The following is a 17,500-nucleotide window of genomic DNA, read 5'->3' on the forward strand; positions in this document are numbered from 1 at the left end:
TCTAAGTGAGAAGGGCCAATTACACCGTACATCTCTAAGTGAGAAGGGCCAATCACACCGTACATCTCTAAGTGAGAAGGGCCAATCACACCGTACACCTCTAAGTGAGAAGGGCCAATCACACCGTACATACAATCACACAGACATGGTGGTGACCTTCTCCAACAAGCAGAGGGAACTGGCTGCATCAGCAATCACCACAATCCATGGGAATCCTGTTGAACTAGTAGAGGAGTATAAGTACCTGGGTACCATCTTCGACAGCCTGCTGAAATTCTCCTCCAACACCGAGGAGATTCTCAGGAAATGTCAGCAGCGGAAATACCTCCTAAGGAAGCTCAATTCCTTTGGAGTCAGTAAGAACATTCTTCTGACCTTCTACTACTCCTTCACTGAGAGCATTATTACTTTTTCTATAACCTGCTGGTTCCACTCCACCACCCTCCAGAACAGAAACCGCCTTATGATGGTTCATGTGATGGTTCTTGTGATGGTTCTTGTGTTTCCTGGGTTCTTGTGATGGTTCTTATGATGGTTCTTGTGATGGTTCTTGTGATGGTTCTTGTGATGGTTCTTATGATGGTTCTTGTGATGGTTCTTGTGATGGTTCTTATGATGGTTCTTGTGATGGTTCTTGTGATGGTTCTTGTGTTTCCTGGGTTCTTGTGATGGTTCTTATGATGGTTCTTGTGATGGTTCTTGTGATGGTTCTTATGATGGTTCTTGTGATGGTTCTTGTGATGGTTCTTGTGATGGTTCTTATGATGGTTCTTGTGATGGTTCTTGTGATGGTTCTTGTGTTTCCTGGGTTCTTGTGATGGTTCTTATGATGGTTCTTATGATGGTTCTTGTGATGGTTCTTGTGATGGTTCTTGTGATGGTTCTCATGATGGTTTTCGTGATGGTTCTCATGATGGTTCTTGTGATGGTTCTTGTGATGGTTCTTATGATGGTTCTTGTGATGGTTCTTGTGATGGTTCTTATGATGGTACTTATGATGGTACTTATGATGGTTCTTGTGTTTCCTGGGTTCTTGTGATGGTTCTTGTGATGGTTCTTGTGATGGTTCTTGTGATGGTTCTAATGATGGTTCTTGTGATGGTTCTTATGATGGTTCTTGTGATGGTCGGGTTATATATGTCTGTTGGGTATCGTGCACTTTGGGTTCTTTTCTGTTGAATTGTATTTAATTATTTTTAGTATTTTACATTTGTTATGTTCTTGTTGTTGTTTATGTTCTTCTGTGTTTGGTTTAGTTTGTTCTTGTTTTTGCTGTTTGTCAAAGCACTTTGTAAACCTGTGTTTTTAAAAGCTGCTATATAAATAAAGTTATTATTATTATTATTATTATTATTATTATTATCCGTACCGTGCCCAACACGCTTCAACACTAAAGTCCAGTTCGTTTGACCTGTGTGACCGCTCCGTATCGTGCTCAGGTACGGTGCACTTCATGCACGAGCACGCGGGTACACAGCGCTGACAGCCTTCATTAAGGAGAAATCCAGAGTTTCATGTCTGTATCTGACTAACATGACTCAATATAAGACACAAAGTAGCTCTCATGTTCTCTGTGTTGTTCTCCGATGTGCGGGCGTCCTTTTTTATTTTGTTATTTATTGCTGTGTCTGATTAAAATAAGTGAGATAAATGACTTTTCATAATTTTTCACAAATGTGACAGTGATTTGGTGAAACGAAGCTGCTGTGGGGTAGGGTTAGGGTCAGGGCGCTGTTAGGGGGATAAGGTAGGGTCAGGGCGCTGTTAGGGGGTTAAGGTAGGGTCATGGCGCCGTTAGGGGGTTAAGGTAGGGTCAGGGCGCCGTTAGGGGGTTAAGGTAGGATTAGGGTCAGGGCGCTGTTAGGGGGTTAAGATAGGGTCAGGGTGCTGTTAGAGGGTTAAGGTAGGGTCAGGGTGCAAGAAGGAACGCTTCACGAATTTGCGTGTCATCCTTGCGCAGGGGCCATGCTAATCTTCTCTGTATCGTTCCAATTTTAATATATGTGTTAGAGAACTAACACAATAATAACCAAAACCCCGACTGACTATATAGGTCTATGTCTCATGACCCCTTTGACTCATGGTGTGGGTCCTAACGTCTCTAGAATCTCTTCAACTGCTCACTATGAACCCAGGAAAACACTAGAGAGATGCCTGGGTGCTGGACTTTGAGTTGTGTACCTGTGACCCAATGTGACCCGCTGGTGTTTAACCTGAGGTGGTTCTTTTGGACATCATCAGAGTTACAGGGGCATGCTGGGACATTTATGCAGATTAGGCCTACATCACACGATGGGGATTGGATGGCAGTGGGAGCGTGAACAAAAGGCTGACTAGGCCCTCCAGGACACACTCTGGCCCCTGTGGGGGATGGTTGGGGTCAGAGTGTGTTTGTAGAGAGACACTGTGGGATATTAGGGAGTGGGTACAGAGAGAGAGAGAGAGAGAGAGAGAGACATGAGATACAGAGCCAGTTTGGTCTGGTTTGGCTTACGTCAAAGCCGGAAGAGGTGAAAAACACTCTCGCAGCCAGATAGAACCTGCTGCGATCCTGGATCCTGCTTAAAAACAACGTACATCTCTAAGTGAGAAGGGCCAATCACACCGTACGCCTCTAAGTGAGAAGGGCCAATCACACCGTACATACAATCACACAGACATGGTGGTGACCTTCTCCAACAAGCAGAGGGAACTGGCTGCATCAGCAATCACCACAATCCATGGGAATCCTGTTGAACTAGTAGAGGAGTATAAGTACCTGGGTACCATCTTCGACAGCCTGCTGAAATTCTCCTCCAACACCGAGGAGATTCTCAGGAAATGTCAGCAGCGGAAATACCTCCTAAGGAAGCTCAATTCCTTTGGAGTCAGTAAGAACATTCTTCTGACCTTCTACTACTCCTTCATTGAGAGCATTATTACTTTTTCTATAACCTGCTGGTTCCACTCCACCACCCTCCAGAACAGAAACCGCCTTATGATGGTTCTTGTGATGGTTCTTGTGATGGTTCTTATGATGGTTCTTGTGTTTCCTGGGTTCTTGTGATGGTTCTTATGATGGTTCTTGTGATGGTTCTTGTGATGGTTCTTATGATGGTTCTTATGATGGTTCTTGTGATGGTTCTTGTGATGGTTCTTGTGATGGTTCTCATGATGGTTCTCGTGATGGTTCTCATGATGGTTCTTGTGATGGTTCTTGTGATGGTTCTTATGATGGTTCTTGTGATGGTTCTTGTGATGGTTCTTATGATGGTTCTTATGCTGGTACTTATGATGGTTCTTGTGTTTCCTGGGTTCTTATGATGGTTCTTATGATGGTTCTTGTGATGGTTCTTGTGATGGTTCTTGTGATGGTTCTTGTGATGGTTCTTGTGATGGTTCTTATGATGGTTCTTGTGATGGTTCTTGTGATGGTCGGGTTATATATGTCTGTTGGGTATCGTGCACTTTGGGTTCTTTTCTGTTGAATTGTATTTAATTATTTTTAGTATTTTACATTTGTTTTGTTCTTGCTGTTGTTTATGTTCTTCTGTGTTTGCTTTAGTTTGTTCTTGTTTTTGCTGTTTGTCAAAGCACTTTGTAAACCTGTGTTTTTAAAAGCTGCTATATAAATAAAGTTATTATTATTATTATTATTATTATCCGTACCGTGCCCAACACGCTTCAACACTAAAGTCCAGTTCGTTTGACCTGTGTGACCGCTCCGTATCGTGCTCAGGTACGGTGCACTTCATGCACGAGCACGCGGGTACACAACGCTGACAGCCTTCATTAAGAAGAAATCCAGAGTTTCATGTCTGTATCTGACTAACATGACTCAATATAAGACACAAAGTAGCTCTCATGTTCTCTGTGTTGTTCTCCGATGTGCGGGCGTCCTATTTTATTTTGTTATTTATTGCTGTGTCTGATTAAAATAAGTGAGATAAATGACTTTTCATAATTTTTCACAATTGTGACAGTGATTTGGTGAAACGAAGCTGCTGTGGGGTAGGGTTAGGGTCAGGGCGCCGTTAGGGGGTTAAGGTAGGGTCAGGGCGCTGTTAGGGGGTTAAGGTAGGGTTAGAGGGTTAAGGTAGGGTTAGGGTGCTGTTAGGGGGTTAAGGTAGGGTTAGGGTCAGGGCGCTGTTAGGGGGTTAAGGTAGGGTCAGGGCGCTGTTAGAGGGTTAAGGTAGGGTCAGGGCGCAAGAAGGAACGCTTCACGAATTTGCGTGTCATCCTTGCGCAGGGGCCATGCTAATCTTCTCTGTATCGTTCCAATTTTAATATATGTGTTAGAGAACTAACACAATAACTTCCAAAACCCCGACTGACTATATAGGTCTATGTCTCATGACCCCTTTGACTCATGGTGTGGGTCCTAACGTCTCTAGAATCTCTTCAACTGCTCACTATGAACCCAGGAAAACACTAGAGAGATGCCTGGGTGCTGGACTTTGAGTTGTGTACCTGTGACCCAATGTGACCCGCTGGTGTTTAACCTGAGGTGGTTCTTTTGGACATCATCAGAGTTACAGGGGCATGCTGGGACATTTATGCAGATTAGGCCTACATCACATGATGGGGATTGGATGGCAGTGGGAGCGTGAACAAAAGGCTGACTAGGCCCTCCAGGACACACTCTGGCCCCTGTGGGGGATGGTTGGGGTCAGAGTGTGTTTGTAGAGAGACACTGTGGGATATTAGGGAGTGGGTACAGAGAGAGAGAGAGAGAGAGAGAGAGAGACATGAGATACAGAGCCAGTTTGGTCTGGTTTGGCTTACGTCAAAGCCGGAAGAGGTGAAAAAGACTCTCGCAGCCAGAGAGAACCTGCTGCGATCCTGGATCCTGCTTAAAAACAACGTACATCTCTAAGTGAGAAGGGCCAATCACACCGTACATCTCTAAGTGAGAAGGGCCAATCACACCGTGCATCTCTAAGTGAGAAGGGCCAATCACACCGTGCATCTCTAAGTGAGAAGGGCCAATCACACCGTACAACTCTAAGTGAGAAGGGCCAATCACACCGTACAACTCTAAGTGAGAAGGGCCAATCACACCGTGCATCTCTAAGTGAGAAGGGCCAATCACACCGTACACCTCTAAGTGAGAAGGGCCAATCACACCATACATACAATCACACAGACATGGTGGTGACCTTCTCCAACAAGCAGAGGGAACTGGCTGCATCAGCAATCACCACAATCCATGGGAATCCTGTTGAACTAGTAGAGGAGTATAAGTACCTGGGTACCATCTTCGACAGCCTGCTGAAATTCTCCTCCAACACCGAGGAGATTCTCAGGAAATGTCAGCAGCGGAAATACCTCCTAAGGAAGCTCAATTCCTTTGGAGTCAGTAAGAACATTCTTCTGACCTTCTACTACTCCTTCATTGAGAGCATTATTACTTTTTCTATAACCTGCTGGTTCCACTCCACCACCCTCCAGAACAGAAACCGCCTGCAGAGCACGGTCACAGTCTGCTCTGAGATCATTGGACTACCTGTAAGGACTTTGACATCCATCTATGAGCAACAGACAATCAGGCTAGCAGGTCGAATCATGCAGGACCCCTCACACGCTCTCTTCCCAGCGTTTGAGTGGCTCCCCTCAGGACGCCGACTTCGCTGTCCCTGCTGCAGGACACAGAGGAGAAGAGCAACCTTTGTTCCCAGGGCTGTCCAGCTCCTCAACTCCTAACCCCCCCCCCCCAACAGACACCAACACCTCTCACCCAATGCAGACTCTCAGCTGTGAACTTTGCTTTTTTACTTCCTTTATATTTGCCATGCACCTTAACTGCCTCTGCTTTATCTGGTCTCATGCACTACATCACTTTATTCTATCCATTTTATATCAGTATTCATACAGTTCTGCTAACTTTATTCCTGTTGTTTCTTATCTATCATTGCACTACGGTCACTTTATTTATCTAATTCTTACCTTACAGTTATATTGTATATATTAGTTCTGTTGTTCCATTATTCTCCATGCACCTTAATAACTTATCATTTAGTATTTGCCTACTTGCACATAGCTCTGTATATATATATTTATTTCTTGTTTACTGCACATAGTTCTGGTTACATCTGTTTACATCTGTTAGTCCGATCACTGTCCACTTATATCTACTCTTTTATATTTTGTATTTTAAGTTAAGTTTAAGCTTTAAGTTGTATTTAAATTGACACTTTCTATTCAGGTTATAATGTTTTGTTTACTTGCACTGTTGTTAATTTACTGCTCTGTGTGCCGTTGAATTGCCCCCCGGGGACAAATAAAGTTTTTTGAATTTGAATTGAATTGAATTGTCTATTTATGTTTCATATTTATATTTACTTTGTATTTTTATTAATATTATAGTTTTTATTTATCCTTTAACCACTTGTTTCTATTTCTTTTTCTGCTCTTACCTTCTTATTGCTGTTATCTTTTGATTTGCTTTTATCTCTTTTAGTTTCTTACATCTTTTTAAATCTTTGCTCCTCTTGGTCTCAGCTCGTGTTGTTGGGTTCTTGTGTTGCCTGGGTTCTTATGATGGTTCTTGTGATGGTTCTTATGATGGTTCTTAAGATGGTTCTTATGCTGGTACTTATGATGGTTCTTGTGTTTCCTGGGTTCTTATGATGGTTCTTGTGATGGTTCTTGTGATGGTTCTTGTGATGGTTCTTATGATGGTTCTTGTGATGGTTCTTATGATGGTTCTTGTGATGGTTCTTGTGATGGTCGGGTTATATATGTCTGTTGGGTATCGTGCACTTTGGGTTCTTTTCTGTTGAATTGTATTTAATTATTTTTAGTATTTTACATTTGTTATGTTCTTGTTGTTGTTTATGTTCTTCTGTGTTTGCTTTAGTTTGTTCTTGTTTTTGCTGTTTGTCAAAGCACTTTGTAAACCTGTGTTTTTAAAAGCTGCTATATAAATAAAGTTATTATTATTATTATTATCCGTACCGTGCCCAACACGCTTCAACACTAAAGTCCAGTTCGTTTGACCTGTGTGACCGCTCCGTATCGTGCTCAGGTACGGTGCACTTCATGCACGAGCACGCGGGTACACAACGCTGACAGCCTTCATTAAGAAGAAATCCAGAGTTTCATGTCTGTATCTGACTAACATGACTCAATATAAGACAAAAAGTAGCTCTCATGTTCTCTGTGTTGTTCTCCGATGTGCGGGCGTCCTATTTTATTTTGTTATTTATTGCTGTGTCTGATTAAAATAAGTGAGATAAATGACTTTTCATAATTTTTCACAATTGTGACAGTGATTTGGTGAAACGAAGCTGCTGTGGGGTAGGGTTAGGATCAGGGCGCCGTTAGGGGGTTAAGGTAGGGTCAGGGCGCTGTTAGGGGGTTAAGGTAGGGTTAGGGTCAGGGCGCTGTTAGGGGGTTAAGGTAGGGTTAGGGTCAGGGCGCTGTTAGGGGGTTAAGGTAGGGTTAGGGTCAGGGCGCTGTTAGGGGGTTAAGGTAGGGTCAGGGCGCTGTTAGGGGGTTAAGGTAGGGTTAGGGTCAGGGCGCTGTTAGGGGGTTAAGGTAGGGTCAGGGCGCTGTTAGGGGGTTAAGGTAGGGTCAGGGCGCAAGAAGGAACGCTTCACGAATTTGCGTGTCATCCTTGCGCAGGGGCCATGCTAATCTTCTCTGTATCGTTCCAATTTTAATATATGTGTTAGAGAACTAACACAATAACTTCCAAAACCCCGACTGACTATATAGGTCTATGTCTCATGACCCCTTTGACTCATGGTGTGGGTCCTAACGTCTCTAGAATCTCTTCAACTGCTCATTATGAACCCAGGAAAACACTAGAGAGATGCCTGGGTGCTGGACTTTGAGTTGTGTACCTGTGACCCAATGTGACCCGCTGGTGTTTAACCTGAGGTGGTTTTTTTGGACATCATCAGAGTTACAGGGGCATGCTGGGACATTTATGCAGATTAGGCCTACATCACACGATGGGGATTGGATGGCAGTGGGAGCGTGAACAAAAGGCTGACTAGGCCCTCCAGGACACACTCTGGCCCCTGTGGGGGATGGTTGGGGTCAGAGTGTGTTTGTAGAGAGACACTGTGGGATATTAGGGAGTGGGTACAGAGAGAGAGAGAGAGACATGAGATACAGAGCCAGTTTGGTCTGGTTTGGCTTACGTCAAAGCCGGAAGAGGTGAAAAACACTCTCGCAGCCAGAGAGAACCTGCTGCGATCCTGGATCCTGCTTAAAAACAACGTACATCTCTAAGTGAGAACGGCCAATCACACCGTACATCTCTAAGTGAGAAGGGCCAATCACACCGTGCATCTCTAAGTGAGAAGGGCCAATCACACCGTACAACTCTAAGTGAGAAGGGCCAATCACACCGTGCATCTCTAAGTGAGAAGGGCCAATCACACCGTACACCTCTAAGTGAGAAGGGCCAATCACACCATACATACAATCACACAGACATGGTGGTGACCTTCTCCAACAAGCAGAGGGAACTGGCTGCATCAGCAATCACCACAATCCATGGGAATCCTGTTGAACTAGTAGAGGAGTATAAGTACCTGGGTACCATCTTCGACAGCCTGCTGAAATTCTCCTCCAACACCGAGGAGATTCTCAGGAAATGTCAGCAGCGGAAATACCTCCTAAGGAAGCTCAATTCCTTTGGAGTCAGTAAGAACATTCTTCTGACCTTCTACTACTCCTTCATTGAGAGCATTATTACTTTTTCTATAACCTGCTGGTTCCACTCCACCACCCTCCAGAACAGAAACCGCCTTATGATGGTTCTTGTGATGGTTCTTGTGATGGTTCTTATGATGGTTCTTGTGTTTCCTGGGTTCTTGTGATGGTTCTTATGATGGTTCTTGTGATGGTTCTTGTGATGGTTCTTGTGATGGTTCTTATGATGGTTCTTATGATGGTTCTTGTGATGGTTCTTGTGATGGTTCTCATGATGGTTCTCGTGATGGTTCTCATGATGGTTCTTGTGATGGTTCTTGTGATGGTTCTTATGATGGTTCTTGTGATGGTTCTTGTGATGGTTCTTATGATGGTTCTTATGCTGGTACTTGTGAAAAGGTTGTCCCATACCTTTCACCTGCCCCCACCTTCCCTACACTGGCCTGCAGAGTGATTAGGCTGAGTGAAATCACCTGAGCTTAATCAGACAAAGTGAGGCCAGTTGGGGGTTTCTTGTATAAAGCCAGAGTCTGGGGGGGGGGGAAAGGGGGTTGTTTGGTTAGTGGCAGCTTGCTGTGAGGCTGTGGTTTCGTTCGGTTTACGTAATCTTGTTTTATTAGGTTACCCGGGACTTTTGTTTGGTGCTATTTTTGGTTAATAAATCAATCACTTCATTTTGCATTGACTTCTGCCTCCTGACATCTTTTTGCCCACCACCAGTGCCGAACAGCCACACTTAAATCCCAATTTTGAGGTGGACTTACAATCAGTAATGTTACATTTGGTGGCAGTGGTGGGATTTTTTTTTCATCACTGAAACTGGAGAGCCAGAAGAAGAAGCCCGGACGCCCAATCACCAGGAGCGCACAGAAAGCCATGCAAAGTGAAAGCCAAACACTGCAGTATGACCCAGGGGCTCTACGAGGTGACCAAGGTCCTAGGGAGGACCTAGCTACCAGGGGACACGAACAAGGTGGCCTGGATCAACTGTATGCCCTCATCCAGAGGCAGATGCAAGTCCAGGAGAGCGAGGCCTTCAAGCAGGAGCAAAGGTGGAGAAGTATCCAGATACAACTGAACCAGGTGCGGGATGAGATGGAGGCAGAGAAGCGGGAAGAGGTCAGCGGAGGTATGGAGCACAATGACCCAGAAAGGAGGGGTGCATTGTCCAGGTCTCCAGCGACTGGTGGATCACCGCCCCCTGACAACAATCCTCCCTTCCCTGTGGGGCCAGCAACCTGGAGCAGAGCCACCATTCCAAAATTGGAAGAAGGAGATGACATTGAACCATATCTCACAACATTTGAGCGCCTAGCCACCGCGTACAGATGGCCCAGGGCGGAGTGGGCTGAGCAGCTGGTTCCACATCTGACGGGTAAGGCCAGAAGCGCCTATGTTGCAATGGATGTGAATGATTCAATGGACTATGACAAAGTTAAAGAGGCCATTCTAGCCAAATACGAAATAAATGAAGAAATGTACCGTCAGAGGTTCCGTGATCCAGAAACCCATCCAGGGGAGACTCCTCGAGAGCTTTATCATCGTCTGAAAGAGCTTTACAAGAAATGGGTGAAACCAGTACAAAAGACAATGGAGGAAGTTGGAGAGGTCCTGATCCTGGAGCAGTTTCTGCGCACTCTGTCACCTGAAGTTAGAGTGTGGGTGATGGAGCATAACCCTGAGAACGGTCAGAGAGCTGCTCAACTGGTGGAGGCCTTCATGGCTGCAAGGAGGGGACCAAGATTCTTCCGTCATGACAAGAACAATCGACCAACCACGCCCAAGGGTAAGTCTGGGGGGTTTGGTGGGGGTGGTCAACGGTTTTCAGATGAGAGGAGAGGAGTAGGTGTTAAATTCCCTGACAGTACAGCAGGAAAGAGAAATAAAGACCCACCTGTTTGTTATTTTTGTGGAAAGGAAGGGCACATAAAGCCTGAATGTCCAGCTTTAAAAGTAAAAGGTGCCAACACCATGTGCTGTGTTCCCAGACCCACTATACAGAAAGTAGATGATCATGAAGTTAGAGGTAAAATGCAAATAGCAACTGTTACTGTTAATGGCATGCCCGCCACTGCTTTGTTGGACTCTGCCAGCACTCAGACTTTAGTCATGCCCTACCTGGTTCAGCAACAGCAGATGGGGGAAGGGGAAGTAGAAGTGTGGTGTGTGCATGGTGACAAACGTCCTTACCCGACAGCGTGGGTTTATCTTGAAGTGCAGGGCCAGTCGTACTTATTAGAGGTTGGAGTTGTTCCTGGTTTAAGTCATCCAGTCCTGTTAGGTCAAGATCTACCCATCCTACCCAGGTTACTTCATCAGAGCAGGCCAGTTAATATGGTTGTAACCAGAGCCAGGAGGGACAACACTAGCCAGTCTCCGCAACCTATCACACACTCACAGGGGTTAGAGCAGCTTCCCTTCAGTCAGGTTGAGTTCCCTGGTGAAAGTAATGGCCGGGTTAAGAAGAGTAGGCAGCAAAGGCGGAGGGAAAAGCTCATGGGGGCCCTGAGACAGCAACAACAGCCGGTTTCAGAGCCAGAGCAGTCAGCAGGAGACAGTTGGTGGGAGGTTCCTGGGGATTTAAGCCAGCTTCAGAGGGAAGACAACACGTTACAAAGTGCCTTCAGCAAGGTCACTGAGATAGATGGTGTGAGCACGGGGGTATCCCCCTCCTTAACGGGGGAGAGTTTTCTGATGCGCAAGGGGTTACTGTACCATCAGCCAGAAAGGGGGGCAGCCGAGCAGCTTGTAGTGCCAGAAAGCTTGAGGGACAAGGTATTGATGTTGGGCCACAGCATACCTTGGGCAGGTCATTTGGGCAGTGTTAAAACATTAGACCGTATTTCCTGTAAATTCTTTTGGCCTGGTTTGTACACTGATGTTCAAATGTTGTGTAAAACCTGTCATGAGTGTCAATTGTCCAGTTGCAAGAAAGTACAGCAGTTTCCACTGCTGCCCATGCCAATAATTGATGTTCCATTTTCTAGGATAGGTATGGACATTGTCGGGCCTCTAGAAAGGTCTAGGTCAGGCTATAGATACATATTGGTAATATGTGACTATGCCACCCGCTATCCTGAAGCTTTACCGCTGAAGCGAATTACAGCAAGGGCCATGGCACCTATTCTCTTACAGCTGTTTTCCAGAGTAGGCATTCCCAGGGAGATAGTGACAGACCAGGGTGCTGCTTTTCTATCTCAGACATTAAAGCAGGTGTATAGCTTGTTGGGGGTTAAAAGTATTAAGACCACCCCTTACCACCCCCAGACTGACGGGTTAGTGGAGAGATATAATCAGACACTGAAGGCGATGTTGAGGAAGTTTGTGGCTGAAGATGGAAAAGACTGGGACTGTTGGCTGCCGTATCTGCTTTTCTCTTACAGGGAAGTCCCTCAGGCCTCAACCGGCTATTCGCCCTTTGAACTCCTGTATGGAAGGCGAGTGAGAGGACCTCTTGATGTGCTAAGAGACACCTGGGAGCCATCCAGTGGTTTGAAGCCAGTACCTGTCCTCCAGTACGTCCTTAAAATGAGGGAAAAGATGGAGCAGATGGCAACCAGGGTTCAGGCTAATATGGAGCAAGCCCAGAAGAGACAAAAAGAGATGTTTGACAAAAAGACAAAGGTCAGAGTTTTCCAGCCGGGGCAAGAGGTCCTGCTGCTTCTACCAACCACAGACAACAAGCTGCTAGCCAAGTGGCAGGGGCCTTTTAAAGTTCTGAGGAAGATGGGTCCTGCGACTTATGAACTTGACATGCCCCAACGTCGTCGGAAGAAGCAGACTTATCACGTCAATCTCCTTAAAGAATGGGTACCAAAGCCCAGTCAGTCTAGCCAGCAGCTTCTGGTCAGAGCTGTAAAGACGGAGGAGGACCAAACGGATCAGTTTTTTCCAAATCAAGATGAGACTCAAATTCAGTTGGACCTTGCTCATCTCACCCCACAAATGCAGAGTGAGCTGCTAGCCATTGTTCCTCCAGAGTTGCTTAAAGACAAACCAGGTTACACCAACATAGTGGAACATGACATTATCCTGGAAGATCCTTCTCCTGTCCGCCAGAAAATGTACCGGATTCCAGAGAGGTTGCTGCCAGCCCTGAAGAAGGAGCTGGAGTTAATGATGACACTGGGTGTAATTGAAAAATCTCACAGTGAGTGGAGCAGTCCTGTAGTGCTAGTACTTAAAAAAGATAGCACTATTAGATTTTGCATTGACTTTCGTAAACTTAATGCTCAGTCAAAGTTTGATGCCTATCCCACCCCAAGGCTGGATGACCTTATTGAGCGTGTTGGACAGGCCCAGTACATCAGCACACTCGATCTATGCAAGGGGTATTGGCAGGTGCCGCTGGCTCCAAAGGCCCGGCAGTACACTGCTTTCAGAACTTCCCAAGGCCTTTTCCAGTTTACGGTCATGCCCTTTGGTCTGCACGGGGCCCCAGCCACGTTTCAGCGACTCATGGACAGAGTCTTGGAGGGGACAGAATCCTTCTCAGCTGCTTACCTAGATGACATTGTCATTTTCAGTCTGACATGGGAGGATCACATGCGGCATCTGAGAGAAATTCTACAGAGGCTCAAGCAGGCCGGTCTGACAGTTCAGCCCAAAAAGTGTTCCCTAGCCCAACCAGAAGCAAAGTACCTGGGCTATTTGCTGGGCCGTGGTGTGATACGGCCTCAACAGGACAAGGTGCAGGCAGTGAAGGATTGTCCACGTCCCGGTACCAAGAAGGAGCTGAGGTCTTTTCTTGGCCTGGCTGGGTGGTATCGACGCTTTGTTTCCCAATTTGCCACACGAGCAGCTCCTTTAACTGACCTTACCAGGAAGTCCAGCCCTAATCAACTGCCGTGGGAAGGAAAGCATGAACTGGCTTTCCTTGACCTGAAGGGGGCACTCTGTGATGATCCAGTATTGCAGAGCCCAGACTTCAGCCAACCCTTCGTCGTGCAAACTGATGCCTCAGGGGTGGGCCTGGGGGCTGTCCTGCTTCAGGGTGAAGGGACTGCCCAGAAGCCGGTTGCTTATGCCAGCCGGAAATTGTGGCCAAGAGAGACAAGGTACTCGGCTATTGAGCTGGAGTGTCTGGCCATCAAGTGGGCGTTAGAGACCTTTAAATACTATCTGCTAGGCAGAGACTTTATTCTGGAGACAGATCACAGAGGCCTGCAGTGGCTTCATAAAATGAAAGACTCAAACAACCGCATTTCAAGATGGGCTCTTGAGATGCAGCCTTACAGATTCAGGGTTCATTATCGACCTGGAAAGGACAATGTTGTGGCCGACTTCCTGTCTCGCCATCCTGATGGCGAGCTTTCAGGGGAGGGGGAAATGTGAAAAGGTTGTCCCATACCTTTCACCTGCCCCCACCTTCCCTACACTGGCCTGCAGAGTGATTAGGCTGAGTGAAATCACCTGAGCTTAATCAGACAAAGTGAGGCCAGTTGGGGGTTTCTTGTATAAAGCCAGAGTCTGGGGGGGGGGGAAAGGGGGTTGTTTGGTTAGTGGCAGCTTGCTGTGAGGCTGTGGTTTCGTTCGGTTTACGTAATCTTGTTTTATTAGGTTACCTGGGACTTTTGTTTGGTGCTATTTTTGGTTAATAAATCAATCACTTCATTTTGCATTGACTTCTGCCTCCTGACATCTTTTTGCTCACCACCAGTGCCGAACAGCCACACTTAAATCCCAATTTTGAGGTGGACTTACAATCAGTAATGTTACAGTACTTATGATGGTTCTTGTGTTTCCTGGGTTCTTGTGATGGTTCTTGTGATGGTTCTTATGATGGTTCTTGTGATGGTTCTTGTGTTGCCTGGGTTCTTATGATGGTTCTTATGATGGTTCTTGTGATGGTTCTTGTGATGGTTCTAATGATGGTTCTTGTGATGGTTCTTATGATGGTTCTTGTGATGGTCGGGTTATATATGTCTGTTGGGTATCGTGCACTTTGGGTTCTTTTCTGTTGAATTGTATTTAATTATTTTTAGTATTTTGCATTTCTTATGTTCTTGTTGTTGTTTATGTTCTTCTGTGTTTGCTTTAGTTTGTTCTTGTTTTTGCTGTTTGTCAAAGCACTTTGTAAACCTGTGTTTTTAAAAGCTGCTATATAAATAAAGTTATTATTATTATTATTATTATTTTTATTATCCGTACCGTGCCCAACACGCTTCAACACTAAAGTCCAGTTCGTTTGACCTGTGTGACCGCTCCGTATCGTGCTCAGGTACGGTGCACTTCATGCACGAGCACGCGGGTACACAACGCTGACAGCCTTCATTAAGGAGAAATCCAGAGTTTCATGTCTGTATCTGACTAACATGACTCAATATAAGACACAAAGTAGCTCTCATGTTCTCTGTGTTGTTCTCCGATGTGCGGGCGTCCTATTTTATTTTGTTATTTATTGCTGTGTCTGATTAAAATAAGTGAGATAAATGACTTTTCATAATTTTTCACAATTGTGACAGTGATTTGGTGAAACGAAGCTGCTGTGGGGTAGGGGTAGGGTCAGGGCGCCGTTAGGGGGTTAAGGTAGGGTTAGGGCGCTGTTAGGGGGTTAAGGTAGGGTCAGGGTGCTGTTACGGGGTTAAGGTCAGGGTGCTGTTAGGGGGTTAAGGTAGGGTCAGGGTGCTGTTAGGGGGTTAAGGTAGGGTCAGGGTGCAAGAAGGAACGCTTCACGAATTTGCGTGTCATTCTTGCGCAGGGGCCATGCTAATCTTCTCTGTATCGTTCCAATTTTAATATATGTGTTAGAGAACTAACACAATAACTTCCAAAACCCCGACTGACTATATAGGTCTATGTCTCATGACCCCTTTGACTCATGGTGTGGGTCCTAACGTCTCTAGAATCTCTTCAACTGCTCATTATGAACCCAGGAAAACACTAGAGAGATGCCTGGGTGCTGGACTTTGAGTTGTGTACCTGTGACCCAATGTGACCCGCTGGTGTTTAACCTGAGGTGGTTTTTTTGGACATCATCAGAGTTACAGGGGCATGCTGGGACATTTATGCAGATTAGGCCTACATCACACGATGGGGATTGGATGGCAGTGGGAGCGTGAACAAAAGGCTGACTAGGCCCTCCAGGACACACTCTGGCCCCTGTGGGGGATGGTTGGGGTCAGAGTGTGTTTGTAGAGAGACACTGTGGGATATTAGGGAGTGGGTACAGAGAGAGAGAGAGAGAGAGAGAGAGAGACATGAGATAAAGAGCCAGTTTGGTCTGGTTTGGCTTACGTCAAAGCCGGAAGAGGTGAAAAACACTCTCGCAGCCAGAGAGAACCTGCTGCGATCCTGGATCCTGCTTAAAAACAACGTACACCTCTAAGTGAGAAGGGCCAATCACACCGTACATCTCTAAGTGAGAAGGGCCAATCACACCGTACATCTCTAAGTGAGAAGGGCCAATCACACCGTACACCTCTAAGTGAGAAGGGCCAATCACACCGTACATACAATCACACAGACATGGTGGTGACCTTCTCCAACAAGCAGAGGGAACTGGTTGCATCAGCAATCACCACAATCCATGGGAATCCTGTTGAACTAGTAGAGGAGTATAAGTACCTGGGTACCATCTTCGACAGCCTGCTGAAATTCTCCTCCAACACCGAGGAGATTCTCAGGAAATGTCAGCAGCGGAAATACCTCCTAAGGAAGCTCAATTCCTTTGGAGTCAGTAAGAACATTCTTCTGACCTTCTACTACTCCTTCATTGAGAGCATTATTACTTTTTCTATAACCTGCTGGTTCCACTCCACCACCCTCCAGAACAGAAACCGCCTTATGATGGTTCATGTGATGGTTCTTGTGATGGTTCTTGTGTTTCCTGGGTTCTTGTGATGGTTCTTATGATGGTTCTTGTGATGGTTCTTGTGATGGTTCTTGTGATGGTTCTTATGATGGTTCTTGTGATGGTTCTTGTGATGGTTCTTGTGATGGTTCTTATGATGGTTCTTGTGATGGTTCTTGTGATGGTTCTTATGATGGTTCTTGTGATGGTTCTTGTGATGGTTCTTGTGTTTCCTGGGTTCTTGTGATGGTTCTTATGATGGTTCTTGTGATGGTTCTTGTGATGGTTCTTATGATGGTTCTTGTGATGGTTCTTGTGATGGTTCTTGTGATGGTTCTTATGATGGTTCTTGTGATGGTTCTTGTGATGGTTCTTGAGTTTCCTGGGTTCTTGTGATGGTTCTTATGATGGTTCTTATGATGGTTCTTGTGATGGTTCTTGTGATGGTTCTTGTGATGGTTCTTGTGATGGTTCTCATGATGGTTTTCGTGATGGTTCTCATGATGGTTCTTGTGATGGTTCTTGTGATGGTTCTTGTGATGGTTCTTGTGATGGTTCTTATGATGGTTCTTATGATGGTACTTATGATGGTTCTTGTGTTTCCTGGGTTCTTGTGATGGTTCTTGTGATGGTTCTTGTGATGGTTCTTGTGATGGTTCTAATGATGGTTCTTGTGATGGTTCTTATGATGGTTCTTGTGATGGTCGGTTTATATATGTCTGTTGGGTATCGTGCACTTTGGGTTCTTTTCTGTTGAATTGTATTTAATTATTTTTAGTATTTTACATTTGTTATGTTCTTGTTGTTGTTTATGTTCTTCTGTGTTTGGTTTAGTTTGTTCTTGTTTTTGCTGTTTGTCAAAGCACTTTGTAAACCTGTGTTTTTAAAAGCTGCTATATAAATAAAGTTATTATTATTATTATTATTATTATTATTATTATCCGTACCGTGCCCAACACGCTTCAACACTAAAGTCCAGTTCGTTTGACCTGTGTGACCGCTCCGTATCGTGCTCAGGTACGGTGCACTTCATGCACGAGCACGCGGGTACACAACGCTGAC

The 17,500-nt window shown here is 45.5% G+C and overlaps 4 non-coding genes across 4 annotated transcripts; all 4 read right to left on the reverse strand.

Annotated features, from left to right (window-relative positions):
- Nucleotides 1–1,915: 1,915 nt before the first annotated feature.
- Nucleotides 1,916–2,021, reverse strand: LOC114921248 (U6 spliceosomal RNA). Its single transcript, XR_003809541.1, has one exon. It is a non-coding gene; the product is annotated as a U6 spliceosomal RNA (small nuclear RNA).
- Nucleotides 2,022–4,183: 2,162 nt separating this feature from the next.
- LOC136179368 (U6 spliceosomal RNA) lies at nt 4,184–4,289 on the reverse strand. Its single transcript, XR_010666500.1, has one exon. It is a non-coding gene; the product is annotated as a U6 spliceosomal RNA (small nuclear RNA).
- Nucleotides 4,290–7,560: 3,271 nt separating this feature from the next.
- LOC114921251 (U6 spliceosomal RNA) lies at nt 7,561–7,666 on the reverse strand. Its single transcript, XR_003809544.2, has one exon. It is a non-coding gene; the product is annotated as a U6 spliceosomal RNA (small nuclear RNA).
- A 7,635-nt stretch (nt 7,667–15,301) lies between these two features.
- On the reverse strand, nt 15,302–15,407 carry LOC114919799 (U6 spliceosomal RNA). Its single transcript, XR_003808173.2, has one exon. It is a non-coding gene; the product is annotated as a U6 spliceosomal RNA (small nuclear RNA).
- Nucleotides 15,408–17,500: the final 2,093 nt, after the last annotated feature.

The sequence above is a fragment of the Labrus bergylta genome, chromosome 5 (assembly GCF_963930695.1).
Source record: "Labrus bergylta chromosome 5, fLabBer1.1, whole genome shotgun sequence".
Classification (NCBI taxonomy): Eukaryota; Metazoa; Chordata; class Actinopteri; order Labriformes; family Labridae; genus Labrus; species Labrus bergylta.